The sequence below is a fragment of the Malaya genurostris genome, chromosome 2 (genome assembly GCF_030247185.1).
Source record: "Malaya genurostris strain Urasoe2022 chromosome 2, Malgen_1.1, whole genome shotgun sequence".
Classification (NCBI taxonomy): domain Eukaryota; kingdom Metazoa; phylum Arthropoda; class Insecta; order Diptera; family Culicidae; genus Malaya; species Malaya genurostris.
The window spans coordinates 326,279,004-326,301,886 of NC_080571.1; the positions used below are offsets into that span (position 1 = coordinate 326,279,004).

Sequence of the window (22,883 nt, forward strand, 5' to 3'; positions counted from 1 at the left end):
TACAGACTTCTTGGCGACAAGGTTTGACACTTTTTTCCAATCTTTTTCGAACTGTTGAATGGTTTCGGCTGCCGAGACATGTTTCCTAAGATGTGCCTTCGTTAATGCCCAAAATTCCTCAATTGGTCGAAGTTGTGGGCAATTTGGTGGAATAATGTCTTTTGGGACGAAACTGACATTTTTGGTAGTATACCATTCTACCGTTGATTTCGAGTAATGGCAAGAAGCAAGATCTAGCCAGAAGACATCAGGTTCCTTGTGGCTTCGAATCATGGGTAGAAGTCGTTTTTGTAAACATTCCTTGATGTATATTATGCTGTTTATTGAAGCAGTGGTGATGAAGGATTTCGAAATCTTACCGCAGCTACAAATTGCTTGCCAGACCATAGCTTTCTTACCAAATTTTTTGATTTGGATTTGGATTTGTAATCGAGTTTCACGTAGGTTTCGTCGTCCATGATTATGCAGTTCAAATATCCAGCAACAATCGTATTTTACAGCTACCGAGCCCTCGGCCTGATTGATGCTTCTTGTTTCGGAGTACGTTTTGGTTGTTTCTGCTTCTTATAGGTTCGAAGATTCGAACGTTCTTTAGCATGAAGATCATTGGACTTCGAAGTGCCCACTTTTTTGGCCACATCCCGAACTGAAACCTCCTTCTTTTGCTCGAACGCCTTCAGTATACGTTTATCCAACTGAGGATTTTTTTTCGAACCGTTTTCGGTTTATCCTCAAAGGTGTTATCCTCACCGAACTTTCTGATTGCATTTCGCACGGCTTTTTCACTTACTCCTTCCATTTTTGCTATCTTTCTCAGTGACAGTCCGCGTTCTGATCACCATTTGTACACAATTTTTCGACGTTGTTCTGCTGAAAGTCCACGCATTTCGAAACCAACTAATGAAAACGAATAAACAACTGCACAAGTGGTTAGAGAAGAGTGTAAACAACAGGACGCAGCCATAAAAATTGACAGATTCTGAACCATTGCAAAATGGCAGCGGTTTTTGGTTGCGTCCATACTTTCTGGGACAGTCTTTAATGTTAGTGTCATCGCTGAATGGCGGTTCTGTATTCTAAATGCACCTTCATATGAATAAACGGCAACGATTACGGCTGCATCTTATCGGATTTTTATAACAGTATAAATTTGAAGAACCTATTGTACAATAAATTTTTATCAATTCCATCATGTTATGACACCTCCTGGATATTGACGCTCAAGGCGGTCGGCTCACTCACCTCACCCTCACTGCGGCTCTGGAACCCATTTTGGATCTTGAGTTGATTTATTAAACATATTATGAATTATATAAGATCCGTCCGAAGATTATCCGATTAGAGGTCGAATTATAACGAAAAATACCTGAAGCAAGTTTCCGATGACTGTTCACCTCACTATCATAGTCGAACAATCTCCTCCTAATATACGCAGATAATTTTCTTCCCCCCAACCGTCCATCCGGCACTTCATCATGTTTCTGAGTTTATTTTCTCCCGACACGAGCAAAACCCAACCTAATCTAGATCGGATCAAACCTTGGTCAGCGATTCCTCCTACTTAACCGAAGTGTATCAGCGCATTAAACACGGCAAGATTACAACATGAACGCACAAACACAAACACAATCACGAACTTTCCCGATTGTTTGCCCCGGTATAACCGTCATACTAGGCACAAACAGCACGTGGAAATGCCGTAAGGCACGGGTGAACCGTTATTGTTTTCTTTTGGTGAACTCGACGCTTCGATGCACGTGTTTGCTCACATGTCTGTAGTTTGTTTATTTATTCTCCGGGGGAGGGGAATTTCAAAAGCCTTCCAAATATGAACAACAAAGAAAGTTTCTTCTCCGCGTCGAGCAAATCACTCAACCTGATTCCGGAGGCAGGGCGCGTTACCAATAATGCGGACACGTGTTGAATATTAACCAAGTTCCGGAGTGAGCGAAGGTGCGCCGCTACGACGACGTGAATCCTATTTTCCGCAACAGCTCATACGGTAAGTGGTGAGAAGTTTGCGAAATTCAATAACACAATAACGATTTTTTTTCCCTAATAAATACTATTTTCTTCAGGTTTGCTGTACTGGGGAAGGACTACCAAAACCAAAAGGAACGGATTGTTCCTTTCTTTCTTACATCGACCCGAAAATTTAACGAGAAAATAAATTTTTAATCATTTCTTTAATGGGTCATATCGTTTCTGATACCGTAAACCAGTCCACGGCGTAAATTTGAATAGGCTGGAAGGTCGTGGGTTGGGTCCTAGTTCAATTCTGTTCCAGTACTAGTTGTTCGGGGACGCGTAACATAACAGCAAATAATTTAAACGGCAGTTAACCTTTCAATCCCATTACTAACTATCGGGAAAAGCGTTATTTTCGGTTCGGCACACCTTTTCCATTATGGCCTTTATCGATTCACGTCGATCCAATTTGCAGGAAGGTGTCAACAGATTTCTTCGTTTGCACAATCTGTAATGGGAATGGATACATTACACATCAGGAGACACGCCGTCAATTGGAATCGGTGATTTGATTTCAGGATGTTATTCGTTACGGAGTTTCGCTTAATTTATCCCTTACATTGTATGCACAAATGAAGCGACACCATCCACGGTATATAATGAAAGATGGCTTTTTGATCTCCCGTTGCCTTCACAAACAACGTTACTGGTAAGTAACCGGCAAATAAATATATATAATGTGACAACTACGTGAGATCAAAAAGCTATATTTTATCATTAGTGCCGAAATAATCCTCTTCGTTCAACGGTGGAAGAGATTCAATCAGTTTAAAAAAAAGTTCATTTATAATGTTATTTTATTGTACAGCTTTTTTATTCCCGTAAATCTGAAATAAAAATTAATCTCGAGTAAATAAACCGAAGTCGATATTCGACCATTGACCAGTGTCCCGCAGTATTTCATACAATGATCATAAATAAAGATCCAAATTCATCCCAAGAAAACCCATCCTTGGCCCAATCTGACGAACATCGAAAATAGATTAGGGACTAATTTGCTTGCAATGTAATTTGCGCTCCCCCGTGGAAAACAGGCTCTCTCCGTATGTTCGCCAATCCCGGAAAAGCATTCCACCAGTATAATCTTATCGTCGCTCCGACTGGCTAATTTAGATATATTGCCGAATGCATGGCCGAGATCAGCACTGACGAAGATTCATTTCAGCACGTGCTAAATTATAATCCCAACTGATTGGATGTGACCCGGATGGATGGTACGAAATTTGAGCATTCTATACGGGTGGAACGAAGAAAGCCAATCAATAAATGCATCGTTACTCGTCGACTGCTAGACGTTTTTCACGGCAAACAGTTTTCAAAGAAATCATCAATCAGGTTCACTTGACTTGAATTCAAACCTGTATGGAATTGGATTATACATCTTCCTCAGAACTGGAGTTTTTACATTTATGATTGAAAGCTTGTATGCACCGATGTGGGGTTGTAACAGCTCAAAAGATTGCTATAAAAAAACTGAGCAATTCCTGAAATTAACAGCAGAAAAGGTGATTGAATTAGTATCGACTTGCTCCGATTCAAATGAAACTTCGTACATGTGTGGTGTATGACAAAACATTAAACAAAAGTTTGCACGGATAAATAAACGAAATGGACTACTTTTTAGAAAGGGTGGATGCATTTTTTTGTATGTACACGGAAAGAAATTATGAATTTTACAGGTGACATAATTCTACAAACGATACAATTCATAACTACTTAACTTCTCAAATGACGCAATATTCCATTCGTACAGAGATTTACTGGTTCCGCAAGAGTAATTTGCACTCCGCTAGCAAGTGAGACTGTATGAATTTATATGCACGATTTACCAGCCAAACAGATATGTGCTTCTGTGGCTCAGTCGACTGACTGGTGTGTTTTGTGATCTAATGTTTTTCGGTTCAAGTCGCGTTGTTGCTGTCGATATTTTGATTTTTTTTATTCCATTCGTTTTAAAGCCATGTAATTTTCAAATCACACAATTCTTCATGTTCTTCAGTATAAATTTGTGAAAAATATGACGCACCATTTATAAGCATCTGATAAGATTTAAAATCACAAGAATTTTTCGAACTGTGTACTTCCTTCAATTCGATTTTTTTTCTTCAAAAATACGTTTATTTCATAGGCAATATACATAAGTTTTTCTTCGCCGTGGGATCCACAATACATAGTACTTTAAACCTAATAAATTTCGAATATCATATTAGTATGTTGGTATTCATTAGTTAATCTAAACACTGTTTTTATCAATTCGTTGTAGCTGGCAAATCTATACTTGTAAAAAAATGATATCCCAGACGTCTAAGAAGTCGTAGGAAATCGCTTGGACATTTTTCAATCATATTTCAGTTCAATTCAAATTTATTTAAAACCGTATGTCGAATTTTTCGGTGACATTTTTATTTAAAACTTGTTATCAAATCAAACTTATTTTTTTTGTTTATAAGACATTTTTATTCAGGCCTATTTTCGTACAAGCTTTACGTGGCCGATTGAGCCGATTTTTCAAATCATTTTTTTTTTTGAGTTGGATCTCGTTGTCACCCTTTTTCTACGGGGAGAGGAGTTTCCATTTCCCTCCTACGAGGATTGAGAAGCACTTCGTTCGTGGTTCGTCTCGTCATCCATTGTCGTATCGATGGTATTGTTTTCGATTTCCGTCTTCTTTTCGTTGCTAGTTGCTGTAGATGCGCCTTGTTGTACATTGTTTGCAGTTGCTGGTTTGTTGGATGTAAGCTGTTAACTGCAGCTGGTGTACTTCGTTCTATAGGGGTTACGTTGAATGGTTTCGTTGAAGGGGATACTTCCCTGTTGTTAGTGACTGTCACAGGTGTACTGGGGTTGCTTGGGGTTGATGTAAAGGAAGCACCGTTGTCCTTTGGTATAGTTGTCTCCTTGGCCGGTTTATCACATGGCTTACCGTAGTGAACAGCTTTTTGGCAATATTGACATGTGGCCATCTGATTGTCATAGGTAACAAGTGATTTGCACGGTATTCTTGTATCCTGACCGAATGTCACATAAGAAGGTATGGGCCTCTTCAAGCGCATGCGTAACAAACGTACGCCATTCAGAATACCGGGGGAAAAATTCCTCCACTATTCCTTTTCGATAGAGAGAATCTCTCCGTATTGGGACATAGTTTTGCGAATATAAGAATCGGTGACGCTTGAGTGAAGATCATGCACACGCACTTCTATAGAACTATCTTCCATATATGGAATGTTGTACTTAATGTTCTCGTGCTCCTCATAGTGTACATTATTATTGTCTTTAGCGAATTGAATTGCACCAACTCTTTATAGAACTGGATATAAACAACATTATTGGTCTTATTGCATTGAAGTTAATGCACACGTTCAACGCAAGATTCATTTGCACCTTAAGCAAAACTTCAAGTTCTCGTATCGAAGGTCGAATTTTGCACTGTCTGAAGTCAACAATAATTGAATTCTTTCGTGTCGGCGGTAACTTTTGTCGTGAATACGACTTACTTTACTATGGGGTGCCTTTTCAAAATTTACCCTCTGAAAGAGTGATAAGTTTTTGATCGTGAATATCTCTTGTTGTATCTAACGAATCAACATAATTTTTGCTACATGCCATCGGAAATATGATCACAATTTTATGATAAAATATTCAGTTGTGTGACATAATCTCATATAATTCAAAATTAAACTTTTCTGAAATGTTTGGTATAAACGAGTATCAAAGAGGAAAATTCATCTGTGAAAGGATTTATATAATCTAACTACCAATAGATTCGAAATTTTTCAACTTAAGCGTGTATAAAAAAAGCATTGAAATATTTCAATAGTACACTATTGAAAAACCTGCCTCATTTGACCCAAGTCAACACCAGCCAATCAGAACGCGTTCTGAGGAAGAGAACAAAATATCTGCTGCTGTACAACAAATCGTTCGAGAAAATGTTCCGAACAGTGTTTAATATCGTAGTGAGTTCCACAATTTGGTCCTTCTGAAAGGCAGGAATGAATCCCGTGCAGCATCCGGATAGTTTCTTTCAATGAAATGCAAATCCGAAATGAAACATCGAAATTAAAATTCTATATGCTGCTATTTTTATAGCCGTTAGGACCGCCCATTAGTGAAAAAGCTACAAACGAAATCAGGTAGAAACAAGCCTCTCAACAAAAATTGGATCAGTTTGTATTCTATCCCCACTCAGCGATGTCAAATCTACGGAAATCTCCGTAGATCTACGAATTCGACCATTTTCTGCGGATCTACGGATCCGTAGACAAAATCTACGGAAATTGGATTTTTTCTACGGAAATCTACGGAAATTTGAATTTATCAACGAACAACTACGGAAACTAGTTTTGTCTGACGAGCCACGAGAGCTTCCGAGAAAAATGCCAATCTACAGAAATGACACTACTACTATCTGGCATCGCTGTTGCCACTGCGAGCAGAAGTATTTTGTGTCGTTTGCAAAGCTAGTTTCGCATTCGACAAGAGCGATTACGTCACAGCTGCCTGTCATTTGCATTGGCGTAAAAGCAACGGTGGAGAGCATCACACAAAATCAGCCGTTCTAATGGCTCTAAAAGTTTTCTAAAGAACTATTAGGATTTCTTGCTCGCAAATCGATGGGAAATATCCTCAGTTTAGTACAAATCTAGAACTGTTTGATTTGATTTTTGCACTTTTCTCTGTGTGAAATTCACAGTAATCTAGATCAAGTGAAGACTTCTTTGTTTTTGCGAAAACTGCGGAGAATTGCATAATTCATACAATTGATCAACTAATTGATATTCGGAAGTGTTAAGGAACATGTCAGTTGTTTTCGTATTCACGACATCCAGTTATGTGTCTGACATTACCCGACATTGACCTTTTGTTCGTTTGGTTCACTCATTTCGAAGTCGTTCTATTGTTCACTACACAATACTGTACTTGGATTCTTCCGTCTTGAACGTAAGCGGTTTTGTTATATCGACTGACTTGGATGAGATGTGAAAGCGAACTGATCTGATAAGATGTAAAATCACAACAACTTTTCGAACTGTGTACTTCCTTCAATTCGGTTTTTGTCGTGAATACGACTTACTTTACTATAGGGTGCCTTTTCAAAATTAGCCATATGGAAGAATGGGCAGAACTTAATCGTGAATATCTCGACTTGTATTAATGGTAGCAACATAATTCTTTCACCATTTCATCAAAAATATGATCAGGAATTTAGGAAAATATTTTGAACAGTGTGAGATAACCACTAATAACTCAAAAATTAGGTTTTCTCAAAATTTGAAAACAATGCGGAAAACTCTTTACTTTCGCTTGGGTTTTTTGCGCAAGGACGATGATTTTGAGGTAGTCAGGTACATATCTTCAACTGAATGCGTATAAAAGGGGAACCGTGGTGAAAATCGATCATCAATTCGTCATCTTACACTCGATGTGGATAGATGAATAACCTACTACGACTAATTTCGATTTTGTTTTCTCTTTTATTCGCAGCTTTCTACCTACCCACGCTATGGGTAAAACGCGTCATAGATCCGAGAAGGATCCAAAGGATGTTAAGCGTCTGAAGCCAAGTGATGTACAGGTAAACTACCGTTTGCTGAGTAAAAACCAATACGCTGATCTGCCAGTTGATGTCGAAGAGGAACTGCAGAAGAAGGAAAAAATGCCGCCTTTCTTCCTGAAGGGCTTCTCACCAACTCTACGCTCGAATTTCAATACGCTGATCAGCAAAGGACTACAGGCAACAATCCGTTTATGTACTGAAGGCTACAAAATAACTGTTCCGGCTTCGAACCACTACAAAGGAGTGGAATGTTATCTGAAGCAGACAAAAGCGGAATACTTACACACGATATTGCCGCCAACAAACCTATGAAAGTTGTACTTCGAGGACTACCCGATATGATGGAAGCCGAACTAAATCAGACACTGTCGAAGGCTGGACTAAAGCCTGTGATGGTGTTTAAAATGAAACGACATAATACGGACAAAAAGTTTAGAGGTCAACTGTAACTGGTTCATCTGAAGAAGGGCTCCATCACCATGAGTCAACTGAAAATCATAAAATCATTATTTCATATAATCATCGAATGGCAAAAGTAAAAAACCGGTACATCGGGATGTCACACAGTGCACGAACTGTTTGAACTACGGCCATAGAGCGAGTAATTGTCACATAAAAAGTCGGTGCGAGAAATGTGCCGAACCACACAATACCATCGATTGCCTACTAGATGACATCGCTGTAAAATGTGTGAACTGTGATGGCGACCATCCATCTACTAGCAAATCGTGTCCCAAACGTGCTGAGTTCACAAAAATTCGACAACAGGCGTCCCGTAAACAATCAACGCGCAAGAATGTTCCACAGAAGGATGAAATTAATTTCCCACGGCTCCCACCGAAGAAGAATATTCCGAATTTGCCGTCACTTCCTCGCAGCAATCCAAAGACTTCAGCCGCTGGATCACAAAAAGAATCTTCTTCGAAAATCCCTCCTGGATCAACCACAAGCAAAGGATGACTCTGGTGACTTATTCTCTGCTGAACAACTGATTGTCATTTTTGAAACAATGACAACAAAACTACGAAACTGCAGAACGCGGTTAGATCAAATCAACGCCTTAGGCAAATTCATCATCGAATATGCAATATTATGAGTTGGTTGTAGTAAATTGGAATGCTTGCTCATTCAGGAGCAAGACTGCTGAGTTATCCGACTTTCTTCAAGAGAAGAATGCCGATATTGCTATTTTAACTGAAACTCATCTTAAACCTGAAATTTCAATTTTTATTTCTAATTACAGGATTCACAGGCTCGACAGGACAACTACCGGAGGAGGTGGAGTTGCCATTGCCATTAAACGATCCATTCAGCATAGGCTTATGTCAGCCTTTAAATTGCAACTAATAGAAGCCATCGGAATTGAGATTACAACGACGATGGGACCTATCATCATCATTGCAGCGTACTGCCCCAAACAAACCAATCTTCGAGATGGTACGTGTGCATCATTGAAGCGAGATCTGGCTATGCTCACTCGACGACAGAACAAATTCATCATTGCTGGGGACCTAAACGCACGACATGAGTTGTGGGGAAACAAAAGACAGAATCGAAACGGATTCGTACTTGCCGAAGATTACGAAGCTGGACAGTACAACATCCTCGCTCCTGATCAACCAACGCGACTTTCCAGATCAGGAGTTTATTCCATTTTGGATATATTTATCAGCAACATCGCTATAGACAGCTCTCCGATTGTCTTCAACGAGCTCTCTTCTGACCACTTTCCAGTAATATTGACGTTGGGATCTTCACCAGAAACAGTGCCTATTCAACCTCGGAGGAACTATTATCGCACCGACTGGGTCCAATTTCAACAAATCACCGACCAACTTATTAATATCGATTTGCCACTTGACTCCCCGATGGAAATCGATGCGGCCCTATCTTCCTTCCAGCATTCAATCACAGTCGCTCGTGATAGGACGGTTCCAGTACAGCATATGCCGAGTTCCTCTCTTCAAATTGACAGTGTCACAAAGAAACTCATCCGACTTCGAAATATCTACCGGAGGCAGTATTAACGAACTGGCATCCTAGATAAGAAGACTTCTTATAACAACTTAACTAGGATATTCCAGGAAAGGATATCTGAGCTTCGCAACAGGAACTTCCAGCAAAAGCTTCGGGAAATTCTCCCACATTCAAAGCCCTTCTGGTCCTTAACGAAGGTGCTTAAAAAAACCGAATCCTATTCCTCCTCTGATGTCACCCCAGGACACAACTGAAGGAATACCTTTAATCACACCAGTAGAGAAGCCAAATGCGCTAGGCCAGCAGTTTGTGTGTTCTCACAATTTAGGACTCAACATTGTTAGTCCACATGAAAGAGCCGTTGCAGATAGCGTAGCTGAGGTTGACCAATCAGACAGCTTGATTCCTGAGGAAAGTAGACTCACTGCGAATGAGCTGATGGCTATTGTGAAAAAATCCAAAAATATGAAGGCCCCCGGTTTCGACACATTCAACACATTCAACATTGAGCTGAAACATTTGAGTTTTCGCTCATTTGTCATTTCGCTTTGAGTTTTCGCTCATTTTTCGCTCATTTGTCGCTCAATTTTAAAACAGGTGCTGGGAGCTTGGTTACTTCCCTTCAATGTGGAAGTTAACTAAAGTTATCCCAGTTTTGAAACCGGAGAAAGATCCTTCCTTTTCCAAGAGCTATCGGCTCATCAGCTTACTCTTTGCCCTATCCAAGCTGTTTGAAAAGTCAATACAAAGGCGAATTCTTGCTTTCGCAGATGAACAGGATATATTTCTGGAAGAACAGTTTGGGTTCCGGAAAGGAAGATCCACCATCCACCAACTCACAAGGGTTAACAACGTCATCCAGCAAAACAAATCAGTGTCCAAAACGACTGCCATGGCAATATTGGATATTGAAAAGGCATTCGATAATGTGTGGCACGATGGTCTGGTGTTCAAACTGCATCGATATAATTTTCCCATGTATCTTATTAAAATTATCAAAAATTATCTTGCAGATAGAGCATTCCAGGTTTCTCTGAATAATACACTTTCAGAAAGATTTACTATTCCTGCTGGTGTACCCCAAGGAAGTATCCTAGGTCCCATCCTATACAACATTTTTACATCAGACATCCCACCTCTTCCGGGTGGTGGTGTTCTGTCACAATTTGCTGATGATACTGCCATTCTTTACAAAGGTCGTGTCATTAATGCTCTGAAGAATAAACTACAGACAGGTCTGGACGCTCTAACTGAATATTTTACAAGCTGGAAAATTGTGATCAATGCAGCAAAAACTCAGGTCATCTTGTTTCCACATTCAAGATCTCCAAAACTTGTTCCATCAGACGAATGCCTAATACGATTCGGTGATGAGGTCATCCAATGGTCCGACGAAGTTATCTATCTAGGACTCACCTTTGACAGACATCTGATATTCAGGTCACATGTTGACAAAATCGTTCAAAAATGCAGCATACTCATTAGGTATCTGTATCCGCTGATTTGTAGAACATCTAAACTGTGGCTGAAGAATCAGATGGTTGTCTATAAACGAATCATCTACCCCGCAATTGAATACGCAGTCCCTGTTTGGCGGGGCTGTGCACGAATACACAAACTTAGGTTTCCGCGCATTAGAGAGTAAGATGTTAAAGATGATTCTAAATCTACCCTCTTGGACAAAGGACTAGTGAAGTACATGAGATGGCCTCCCTGGATATACTAGAACAAAAATTCGAACATTACTGCACGAAATTTTAAGAGAGGTGCTCAATCTCTGAAATACAAATAATTCAAAATTTGTACGTATTAGGTTAGGGATAGTTATAAGGAGGTAGATATTTCATTAATAATTAAAATAAATATTATGATTAAACATTAGTATGTAAAACAAGAGTAACTAAAACACCTATTATTAATAACGAATTGTATGAACAACAAAGATGAAAGGTTCATTCAGTAAAAACCATTCAAGCGAAGAGGTTGTGTTTCGATTGTACTGGCTCGTGAGTTAACGGCTGATACCGAGACAATTCTAAGCTTCAGGTAGTTAAACTGCCCATAGCAAACGTAATATTCGGGGCGTTTCCCGACTGGAAAGCTAGCAACGAAGGCCATCCCGTTCATACGCACAGAGGTGTAGAAACACAGAGGTGCGAGAGCATAGAAGTGACGAGTCACAGAGGTGCCATCGCATAAAGGTGCGAAGACGAAGGGGTGCAAAGGCACAAAGGTGCTAAAGCAACCCAGTGCTGATCTACCAGGTACCAGAATTTGTACGCTGCGTAGGATCAAAAGAGACGGCATATATCGCGAGGTGCTACACTGCAAGCATCGCATTTGATCGCCACCAAGAGCAAAAGCACTGTACCTGGGGTCAGGTACAGGCAGCACAGCAAGTGCAGTGGTGTTCACAACGACGGCAGAGCAACTGAGATAGCAGTAAACGACAGAAGACTGCCAATTGGAAACAGCAGAAGACTGCCAATTGGAAATCGTTGGAAGAGCTTCACGTCGTTCTTCACGATAAAGGAACAGAGACATCAGCTACAAGGTAGATTTAATTTAATTTATTTTTTATTTCTTATATCTGAAATTTTACTAAACATAAGTTTTTATTTTGGTATTATTAATTTACAAAAAAATTTAATGTAATGGATGATCTTATGGAAGATCATCCGAATCCGATTCCGGATACTAGTAAGAGTTTAAATACTCCGAGGGCTAAACATTATCCACAGGGTACCACTGGGCCATGGATAGTCTATCTTCGAAAAAAAGAAAAGATTTTAAATTTGATGCAAATTACCAAGGATTTGACATCACATTTCTCTGAAGTTAAAGAAATATGTAAAGTTAATAGAGATAAAATTCGAGTTGTTGTCAATGACTTGAAACAGGCGAACGAAATTGTAACCTGTAAATTATTTTCTGTTGAATATCGAGTTTACATTCCATCGAAGGAGGTGGAAATTGACGGTGTCGTGACTGAAGCAAGTCTGACGGCCGATGATTTACTTAAAAATGGAGTTGGTCGTTTTAAAAACTCCATGCTTGAGGGAGTTAAGATACTCGAGTGCAAGCAATTGTACTCAGCATCTATTGTCGATGGAAAAAAGTCGTATCGTCCCTCAGATTCGTTTCGTGTAACATTTGCCGGATCTGCGTTGCCTAGCCATGTCTATATCGATAAAATTCGTCTTCCTGTTCGGCTTTTCGTACCGCATGTTATGAATTGCACGAACTGTAAAAAATTCGGGCATACAGCTACTTACTGTAGTAATAAGTCCAAATGTATCAAATGTCAAGGGCCTCATAAGGATAATCTTTGCGATAAAAATGTTGAAAAATGTGTTTATTGTGGGGAGAGACCTCATGATGATCTTTCAGTATGCGCTGCATTTAAGTTGCGTAAAGACAAAATGAAGCTTTCTTTAAAAGCACGGTCTAAGCGCACATATGCAGAAATGCTTAAAACGGTCATACATGTCTCCCCCTTGGAAACCGAAAACGGTTTTTCAAATCTTATGGAGCCAGAGGAATCTGACTCCGACGGAAATAGTGAAGATACCTCGTTTGTCACTCCTCAAGGGTCTGTTAAGAGGAGATTAACAAACCACAAAATACCTAAAAAGACACCTAAAATTACATCTTCAAAAAAAGATCCCCGTGTTAAAGCTAAAAAGCCAAATTTAAAACCAAAAACTGTGCCTCCTGGTTTGTCAAATTCACAAACCAATCCAGAAACTAGCTCAAGGAAAGACAATAATCCAGTGGGCTCCGTTTCACATTCACCAACAGGATTACTTAAGTTTTCGGAAATTGTAGAATGGATTTTCGCAGCATTCAATATTTCTGAACCTCTAAAGACTATCATAACGGCATTCCTTCCAATAGCTAGAACTTTTTTGAAACAGTTATCAGCTCAATGGCCAGTTCTTTCAGGTTTTGTATCATTTGATGGATAATTTATCATCCGCCGCAAATGATTCAATCACTGTCCTGCAGTGGAATTGTCGAAGCATCATGCCAAAACTTGATTCATTTAAAGTTTTGTTGCATAGTCAAAAATGTGATGTATTTACTTTGTGCGAAACATGGCTTACATCAAACATAGGCTTAAGTTTTAATGACTTTAACATTATACGTCTCGATAGAGACTCTCCGTATGGTGGAGTGCTTTTAGGAATTAAGAAATGTTATTCCTTTTATAGATTAAATATTCCTTCGACTTCTAGTATAGAAGTTGTTGCTTGTCAAATAAACATTAAAGGAAAGGACATTTGCATTGCTTCAGTATATATTCCTCCAAGAGCTCAAGTTGGACAACGACAGCTTAATGAAATTGTCGAAGCCCTTCCTGCTCCACGTTTGATTTTAGGAGATTTCAATTCGCACGGAATGATGTGGGGTTCCGTTTACAATGATAGCAGATCATCCTTAATATATAATATTTGCGACAATTTTAGCATGACGGTACTAAATATGGGTAGCATGACACGGATCCCAAGACCTCCTGCACGTCCAAGTGCATTAGATTTATCTCTTTGCTCGACTTCAATTCGACTAGATTGCACCTGGAAAGTATTTCCTGATTTACACGGTAGCGATCATTTACCAATCATCATCTCAATTAGCAGTAACAAAGGCATTGCTAATTCAGTTAATATTCCATATGATTTGACAAAAAATATTGACTGGATTAAATACCAAAGTAATATTTCAAGTGCCTTAACTTCAATGGAAGAGCTCCCCCCACTTGAAGAATATGACTTCCTCGTTTGTTCGATTCTGGAGGCCGCAGAACAAGCCCAAACCAAACGATTTCTTGGTCCATCGTCTAACAGAAGGCCTCCAAACCCTTGGTGGGACAAAGAGTGCTCAGATGCTAAGCACGCGAAACAAAATGCCTTCAAGATGTTTTTAAAACGAGGAGGAGGAACTCCTCAGAATTTTGAAAAATTCTTGACTTTAGAAACCAAGTACAAGAGCATACTTCGGGCCAAGAAATGTAGCTATTGGAGACATTTTGTCGAAGGTTTGTCAAGAGAAACCTCAATGAGCACTCTTTGGAATACGGCCAGACGAATGAGGAATCGTAACGTAGGAAATGAGAGTGAGGAATACTCGAACCGATGGATATTTGATTTTGCGAGGAAAGTTTGTCCAGATTCTGTTCCTTCGCATAGCATTATTAGGGAATCTTTTTCAAATAATGGTTCCATTGATAGCCCCTTTTCTATGATGGAATTTTCCATAGCACTCATGTCTTGTAACAATAACGCTCCTGGGTTGGACAGAATTAAATTCAACTTGGTGAAGAATCTGCCCGACCTCGCAAAAAGACGTTTGTTGGAATTGTTCAACAAGCTTCTTGAGCAAAATATTGTTCCACCTGACTGGAGGCAAGTGAAAGTTATCGCCATTCAAAAGCCGGGGAAACCAGCTTCCAATCACAACTCATATAGACCCATCGCGATGTTGTCCTGCATCAGAAAATTGTTCGAAAAAATTATTCTACGACGTCTCGACACTTGGGTCGAGACGAACGGTTTGTTGTCAGATACTCAGTTTGGCTTCCGTAGAAATAAAGGGACGAATGATTGCCTTGCATTACTTTCGTCTGACATCCAAATTGCCTTCGCTCAAAAGCAACAAATGGCATCTGTATTTTTAGACATTAAAGGAGCATTTGATTCAGTTTCCATTGATGTTCTTTCAGACAAGCTTCACCAACATGGACTCCCAGCGGTTATAAATAATTATTTGCACAACCTTTTGTCAGAGAAACGCATGCATTTTTCACATGGCGATTTGGTAACATTCAGAACTAGCTACATGGGTCTACCGCAAGGCTCTTGCCTCAGTCCGCTCCTCTATAATTTTTACGTAAATGACATTGACAGCTGTCTAGTATCCCCATGTACACTAAGACAATTGGCAGATGATGGCGTAGTTTCAGTTACTGGACCCAAAGCTATTGATCTGCATAAACCATTGCAAGATACCTTAGATAACTTGTCCGATTGGGCTGTTCATCTTGGTATCGAATTCTCTGCGGAGAAAACAGAGTTAGTCGTCTTTTCAAGAAAGCATGATCCCGCGCAGCTTCAGCTCCATATGATGGGAAGAATGATCCAACAGGTTTTGACTTTCAAATACCTCGGGGTGTGGTTTGATTCCAAATGCACGTGGGGAGGACACATTAGGTTTCTGATAACAAAATGCCAACAAAGAGTAAATTTTCTTCGAACAATAACCGGATCTTGGTGGGGTGCTCATCCGGAAGATCTAATAAAATTGTATCAGACAACGATACTTTCAGTGATGGAATATGGATGCGTTTGCTTTCGTTCCGCTGCAAACTCTCATATTATCAAATTAGAGCGAATTCAATATCGTTGTTTGCGAATTGCTTTAGGCTGCATGCATTCGACACATACAATGAGTCTTGAAGTTCTGGCGGGAGTTCTTCCATTGAAGGATCGTTTTTGGGAGCTTTCGTCGCGACTGCTAATAAGATGCGAGGTACTGAATCCCCTAGTTATTAATAACTTCGAAAGGCTAGTTGAGCTTCAATCTCAAACAAGATTCATGACTGTATATTTTAACCATATGTCACAGGAAATCAACCCTTCAAGATATATTCCTATCCGTGTCAGCCTCCTAAATGTCCCTGACTCAACTTTATTTTTCGACACATCCATGCAGCGCGAAGTGCGTGGAATTCCGGAACACCTACGCTCGTTGGAAATCCCAAAAATATTTACAAGTAAGTTCAGGCATATCGACTCTGAGAAAATGTTTTACACGGACGGATCGCGAATTGAAGAAGCGACAGGGTTTGGTATGTTCAACAATAATGTTTCGGTCTCCTTTAGGCTTCAAGAACCTGCATCTGTTTATATAGCAGAGTTAGCAGCAGTTCATTATAGTTTGAGTATAATCGTCACATTATCTCCAAACCATTATTTTCTTTTCACAGATAGTCTGAGTGCAATTGAAGCCATTCGCTCAAAGGCTGCTGGCAAAAATGAACCTTTTTTTTTTGGGCAAAATAAAACAGTGCCTGAACGTCATATTGAATAATAATTATCAAATCACAATAGTTTGGGTTCCGGCTCATTGCTCCATTCCAGGCAATGAAAGAGCCGATATTTTAGCCAAACGTGGTGCTATTGAGGGTGAAATTTATGAGAGACCAATTGCTTTCAATGAATTCTATAGCGCGTCTCGCCAAAGAACACTTGCCAGCTGGCAAGCTTCTTGGGATAAAGATGATCTGGGTCGGTGGATGCACTCAATTATTCCTAAAATATCGACAAAGGCATGGTTCAGGGGACTGGATGTGAGTAGAGATTTCATTCGTGTGATGTCCAGACTCATGTCCAATCACTACACGTTAGATGCACATCTCCTTCGAATTGGACTTTCCGAGACTAATCATTGTGCTTGTGGCGAAGGTTACCGCGATATTGACCATGTTGTTTGGACATGCGTGGAGTATCGTGATGTCAGATCTCAACTAATAAATTCCTTGCGTACCCAAGGTAGACTATCCAATGTCCCAGTTCGCGACATTCTTGCTTGTCGTGACGTTCCTTACATGAAACTTCTTTATTATTTCATTAAGTCCATTGGAGTTCCAATTTAAATTTTATTTTATGTTAGATTGTTTTCTCTTCCATGAGCTCAACCAATAGCCAGCTATCTTATATTAAATAAAAGTGATGAACTGATACAAACAAACCTGAAATAGTTATAAGATCATGTACAAAATAAATGTATTTCATTTAATGTAATTTATAATAGCAACTCGCTTGATAAAAACAGTGTTTAGATTAACTAATGAATACCAACATACTAATAGGATATTCGAAATGTATTAGGTTTAAAGTACTATGTATTGTAGATGCCACGGCGAAGAAAAACTTATGTATATTGCCTATGAAATAAACGTATTTATGAAAAAAAAAAAGATGAAAGGCCAAAGGGTCATACACTTGTACTGTAAAATGTTGATGTAATACACAAAAATAAGATTAATAAACAGATATATATATATGCAAAAAAAGGAATGATTTGGTGGGTCATTCCCCCCGAACGAAAAATTACCTACCTGGGTTTAACATGGCCCTGTGTTATTGTTGCTTCAACCCAAAATCTTTTGATCTTTATTTTAATTTTTCAAACACACACACCGTGACATGCATTCATACATTGAGGTCTTTTTTACGTGATTTTTATGCGGTTGGAATTTGGAAGCTACGTGGTTTTGTTTTACGCAGATTTCCGAAGTTACGCGTTTTTTGTGCGGTACGTATGTGTTCCCAGCGTAAAAAAATACCTCAGTGTATATGATTTGAGATAAAACGGTTTATCGCTTCGAACAGCGTGCTCGACAATAATATTTCAAACACTGCACGCTTAAGCTCGGATCTGCTTTGCTATTTTAATCCTTGTAACAAAAAACGTCATTCGAAATAATATTTCAGATTAAGCGAAGTGAAACAAAACCGGATCATGCCGCTTCATTTATCCGCTTCGAAGTTTGCACGGATTTGGTCGAGTTTATCAATTCTTCAATTAACATGCAAGTGCTTGACATATTAAATCGGATTGGACGTAAAAGTGACGAAAGCCAGTTACCATTAGCATCGTGGCACAGTAGCCAAGCAATGGTTCTGTATTATAATAATCGATTGAGAAATATGTTGGAATAGAAGGTCAAACACCACTAAAGCATTACAATTTCAAGACTGCTTTTACCGATTAAACTCCTGATTTCACGTATGTTCCCCGTCTGTTAGTTCTGTTGCTGAGTATTATTAGCAAAATTTAAAAAAACTGCTTATCAATTAAGTTCAAAATTTGCTATTCTAGAAGCAAACCGTAAACCCGAAATATCACTGAGCCAATTTCAGGAAAAAGATTTATTTATGACAACAACTTCCATTACTCAATCCCAACATCAGACTGTCCCTGTCAAGCTTTTTCTCGTTGCATTTAGTTTGATCAAATGAGGCTCACTAATCAAATTATGTCATTGACTAGGTAACGTTACAGGGATTTATATAAATATGCGTCTCGAAAAAAAAGTGAAAGGAATGAAATTCTGGTTAGTAGTTCTAAATCAATGCTACTGTTTTGCGTTCATCATAGTTACATCATCGAAGAAACATGAAAAAGAATCGTCTCTCATAAAACAAAATTGGCTTCAATCCATGTTTTTTTTGCATTTCATTTTAAATATATGAAGTGGCACTTAGTCATATCTTAAAAGTTACATATTCATTCATCCAATTGTTCTGGTAAATGAGTTCTATAAGATTCGTTTTGCTTAACAGCCCGAAGGATTTAATTGGTCTGTCATCACGTCCGGCTTCAAAGAGACTTCCATCCAGACTGTAAATAAAACAAAGCGATTTAAAAAAAATCAACTTTTCATAACCATCTACAAACACTCGGGCAATTTTTTTGTCTCATCCTGGCACCTAGCACTGGATTTATTTTTCTCATGTACGGTAAGCCCACCGAAACTCAAACTACAGTAGAAGAACAGACATTGTACGTGACGTCAGCAACGTGTAAACAATGCATACTTACTGGGGGAAGGAAATTGAATTTTTATCGAGACTTCCTATCTTGTCGGTCTGGTAGCCTGGGCTGTGAAGTTGCTACCCCTGATGAGGTCATACTAATAGTTGAAAATGTTGTACAGAAAGTTAGATACAATTTTTCCATGTTAGTTTGAAGATACTGCAAGAGAAACAACAACATTTGGATTGAAATTGGATTTCAGAACATCGACATTTGACTCATTGGCACGCGTTCAGCAAGAATCGAAAACAGTTTCCTAATTAGTCTTCGACAGTCGATAAGCATTCGTTACGTTGTTTTCTCCTACTTTCCTACGTTGTCAGAAGTGTTTAAAAATGTATAGAGAAAAATGAAGAATTGTATTAGTTTATGAATAACTCTCGAAGTCGTAATTGGATTACTCAGAAAGTTGAGTCATCGAGAAACGTAATAAGTAAGTATTATTAAATTCAACAAACGCAAGTTAATTCCTACCTTGAAAGAAGAAAACTTAATTTCTTATGAAAAATATCGCGACTGGTCTCCATTCGGTTCCTTTCTTCTGATATTTAAAATTACCTGACGCAAAAAGCGGATTGCTTTTCACCACCCCCCACACAGCAGCGAGCAATGAATTTTCCCTCTGTGTGTATGCAATTTTTTATTTACCCTACTTCAGCAGCAGGTACCGGTCCCGCACAACCATAAACTTGTTGATGTATGATTTGTGTCCCGCGCACTCTGGTGCATGAGAATAATAAAAAAAGAGGAGAAAAAGTTTTATGCTAGGTCATAAAAGCGAAAGGAAACCATCTCGTGGCGTGTGAGTAACGCTTGGGGATTGAAACCCTCCCAGCGGGAATCGAAATGGGATATTACGAAGCAACCCTGACCATATGTTCGGTGCCTCACGACGACGGGTACTATCGATCGGGTTTCGGTGCTAACAAATCTGTATTTGGATAAATTTTGCTTGTTATAGCATCGTCATGCTTGACTTGCCCGAAGATCCCGAGCCTATCTGAAACCGGGTGGAATAAATAATACACTAGATTATCAGTTTGGGATAATCAATGAACTGATTCGTTGGAGAAAATATTATCTGGTACCACGCGTGCAAAGAATGATTAGGGTATGGGTTTCGCAACCAGCAGATAAATATAAGCAAAATGCAATGAAATCTTTCGATGGGTTGAATGAGTTAAGAAAATTGTTACATTCAACAGAACTTCAATAATTTGAGTAGAGCTTTGACGTTTCAAAGTAGTTCTAATTATGGTTGTGTATTCTAAATTCATACTTTTTATATGCCATCGGAGAAATGGTCAGCGATTTATGATTAAATTTTCTTTTCCTGTTACAAAGCCATAGAATGAAAAGTCCCGGGCCTCTCACATGAAAGACGTGAATAGCTTCGAACCGTGTATATTTTTGTTGAGAATAAGCCTTTAGATTGTTGAACCACGTTGCCACGATCAACTCTAGAAGAGCAACGATAACAACATGCCATGGAAACTAATTGTGTCGTAGCAATATGTTAGTTATTAGTAACAAATAAGTTGTCTGAATTTCGTTCAAACCAGACGTATTTTCTTTCTGATCCGATATTCCTGACTGAGTACTCGAACATAAATAGCCCAATACGGATTGGTTCACCATCCCCCGTATTCTCCAGACCTGGTCCCCAGCGACTATTCACCCTTATTCTGAATAACGACGTATTGATTTTTCAATCGTATTTTATTTGTATTCCCAATAATGCTAGCAAAATCTAAGGTAGCTAGGATTCAAACGAACCACATTCGATCGGAAAATCAATACGTCTTTATTCAGAATAAGGGTGATTATCTATTTCCAAACCTGAAAAAATTTCTCCAGGGAAAGAAATTTTCGTCGAATGCTGAGGTCATTGCAGAAACGGGAGTCTATTTTGAAGGCCTTGATATATCTTATTTCCTTAAAGGGCATCAAAATGTTGGAGAACCGATAGGTCAAGTGTATCAGTGGAGATTAAACTAAGCTTGAGCTTGAGCGGCCACCTCTGGTTGCAACTCCGTTACTGATCGGGATCAGCTGATATTGCACAGAGAAATTGTGGAAGATCAAACCTGGGAATGGCAAATCAACCTTCAATGTGCAACTTCTGATAACCCCAGAGTTCATTGATCAGTACCAGCGCCGGCCAGGTTCGGTTATAGGTCCGCTTAAGGATAGGAAGTCATGTTAGTCCAACACTTGTTGTTACTAGGGGCCGTATATACTACTGCGCACTCCACAAGTGTCACGATATTTGTTAGTAGAAAATTGTATTCATTAGAAAATAAATGATATCAAAACAGCCCAGATTGACATGATCATTTTAATTCGTTAATACGATAGTTAATAGTTGAGCAATTCCAGGAACGAGTAGACGAAAATGTGACAAAATCAGAATCGACCTTCTCCGATTTGGATGAAACTTTGCACATGGCTTCAGTATGGCAAACCATAAATTTTGAACTGATGGAGAGGTCAATCCGACTCACGACTGATTTTTAAATAGAGCGTATGTATTTTTGCATTTCACAAAAATTGCCTTTTTCAAATCGTTGTAACTCGGAAACCGTTAATTGTATAAAAATGGCGTTCAGGAAGAAGTTGTAGGGAATCAATTGGGCACTCAAAAAAAAATATTCACAGAAAAAAATCTTTTTGATGAGTCACATAATAGCTTTTTTAAATAATAATTCTTATCATCATACTTGAAATATTTTTCAACAGCACGAATCATTAATGAAACATTCTCATGGATTGTGCAAACACATATATTATGTGAACCAGAACTTCCAAGTAACTTGCAGTGTTTTGGACTTAATGCTGCAAATGTACTAAATCCAAAATTTTTGTTCTGGAAATTCCTCCTTATAACCCAAATAAATTTCATTCAATGATGAATAAAGCAATCGTTTTTGTTTGCGTTCACACTTACCATTCATTTTGACTGTGACGCAATCTCTGTTGAAATATTGAAGCACCTCGTTTTATATCGTTTCGTTCCTGCTGCGTCCCGTTTGTTTCTTGGCTGTTTTTTCGTCCGTTGATTCTCTTGTCTCCGACACAATGTATTTGTTCGTCTTGAATTGGGTGGCTATTTTCTCCTTTGACCACGAGGTTGGCAAGACTGACAACAAACGCACTTTTTCATTCAATCAGGCTTAGCAAACTGCTCTATCATTTTAGTAATCGCTTCATCCAACTCTGCTGCTTTCGTTTTGAGTAATTCTGGATCTTCTTCATCCGCCGGGAACCCGAATATTTGCTTTTTTATACCTCTTGAAATATCCAAATATTTTTCTCGAGGATAATTATATTGCTTTAGCTGTAACTTCTTCATTTTCCAAAAGGCACGGATGGGATATGCATCAATCTGCAGGTTTTAATAAGAGCTTTAAAATAAAACTTATAAAAAAAATTAAAACCCTGATTTTTGCCTTTCTCATATAGAAAGGTTATGCAATCACTGTGAAAACCGACTTTGTCATTGTCATATACCATTCGACTCAGGTCGTCGAGTACGCAAAATGTATGTGTGTGTATGAATGTGTGTGTATGTGTGTATGTAACGTTTTTTGCACTAACTTTTCTCGGAGATGGCTGAACCGATTTTCACAAACTTAGACTCAAATGAAAGGTCTTGTGGTCCCATACAAAATTCCTGAATATTATTTGGATCCGACTTCCGGTTCCGGAATTATGGGTT

The 22,883-nt window shown here is 38.9% G+C and overlaps 1 long non-coding RNA gene across 1 annotated transcript; it reads right to left on the reverse strand.

Moving 5' to 3' along the window:
- Positions 1 to 19,034: 19,034 nt before the first annotated feature.
- Positions 19,035 to 19,752, reverse strand: LOC131430880 (uncharacterized). The gene is made up of 3 exons (XR_009229579.1): positions 19,640 to 19,752; positions 19,172 to 19,476; positions 19,035 to 19,110 (listed from the first exon to the last, which is right to left on the reverse strand). It is a non-coding gene; the product is annotated as an uncharacterized LOC131430880 (long non-coding RNA).
- Positions 19,753 to 22,883: the final 3,131 nt, after the last annotated feature.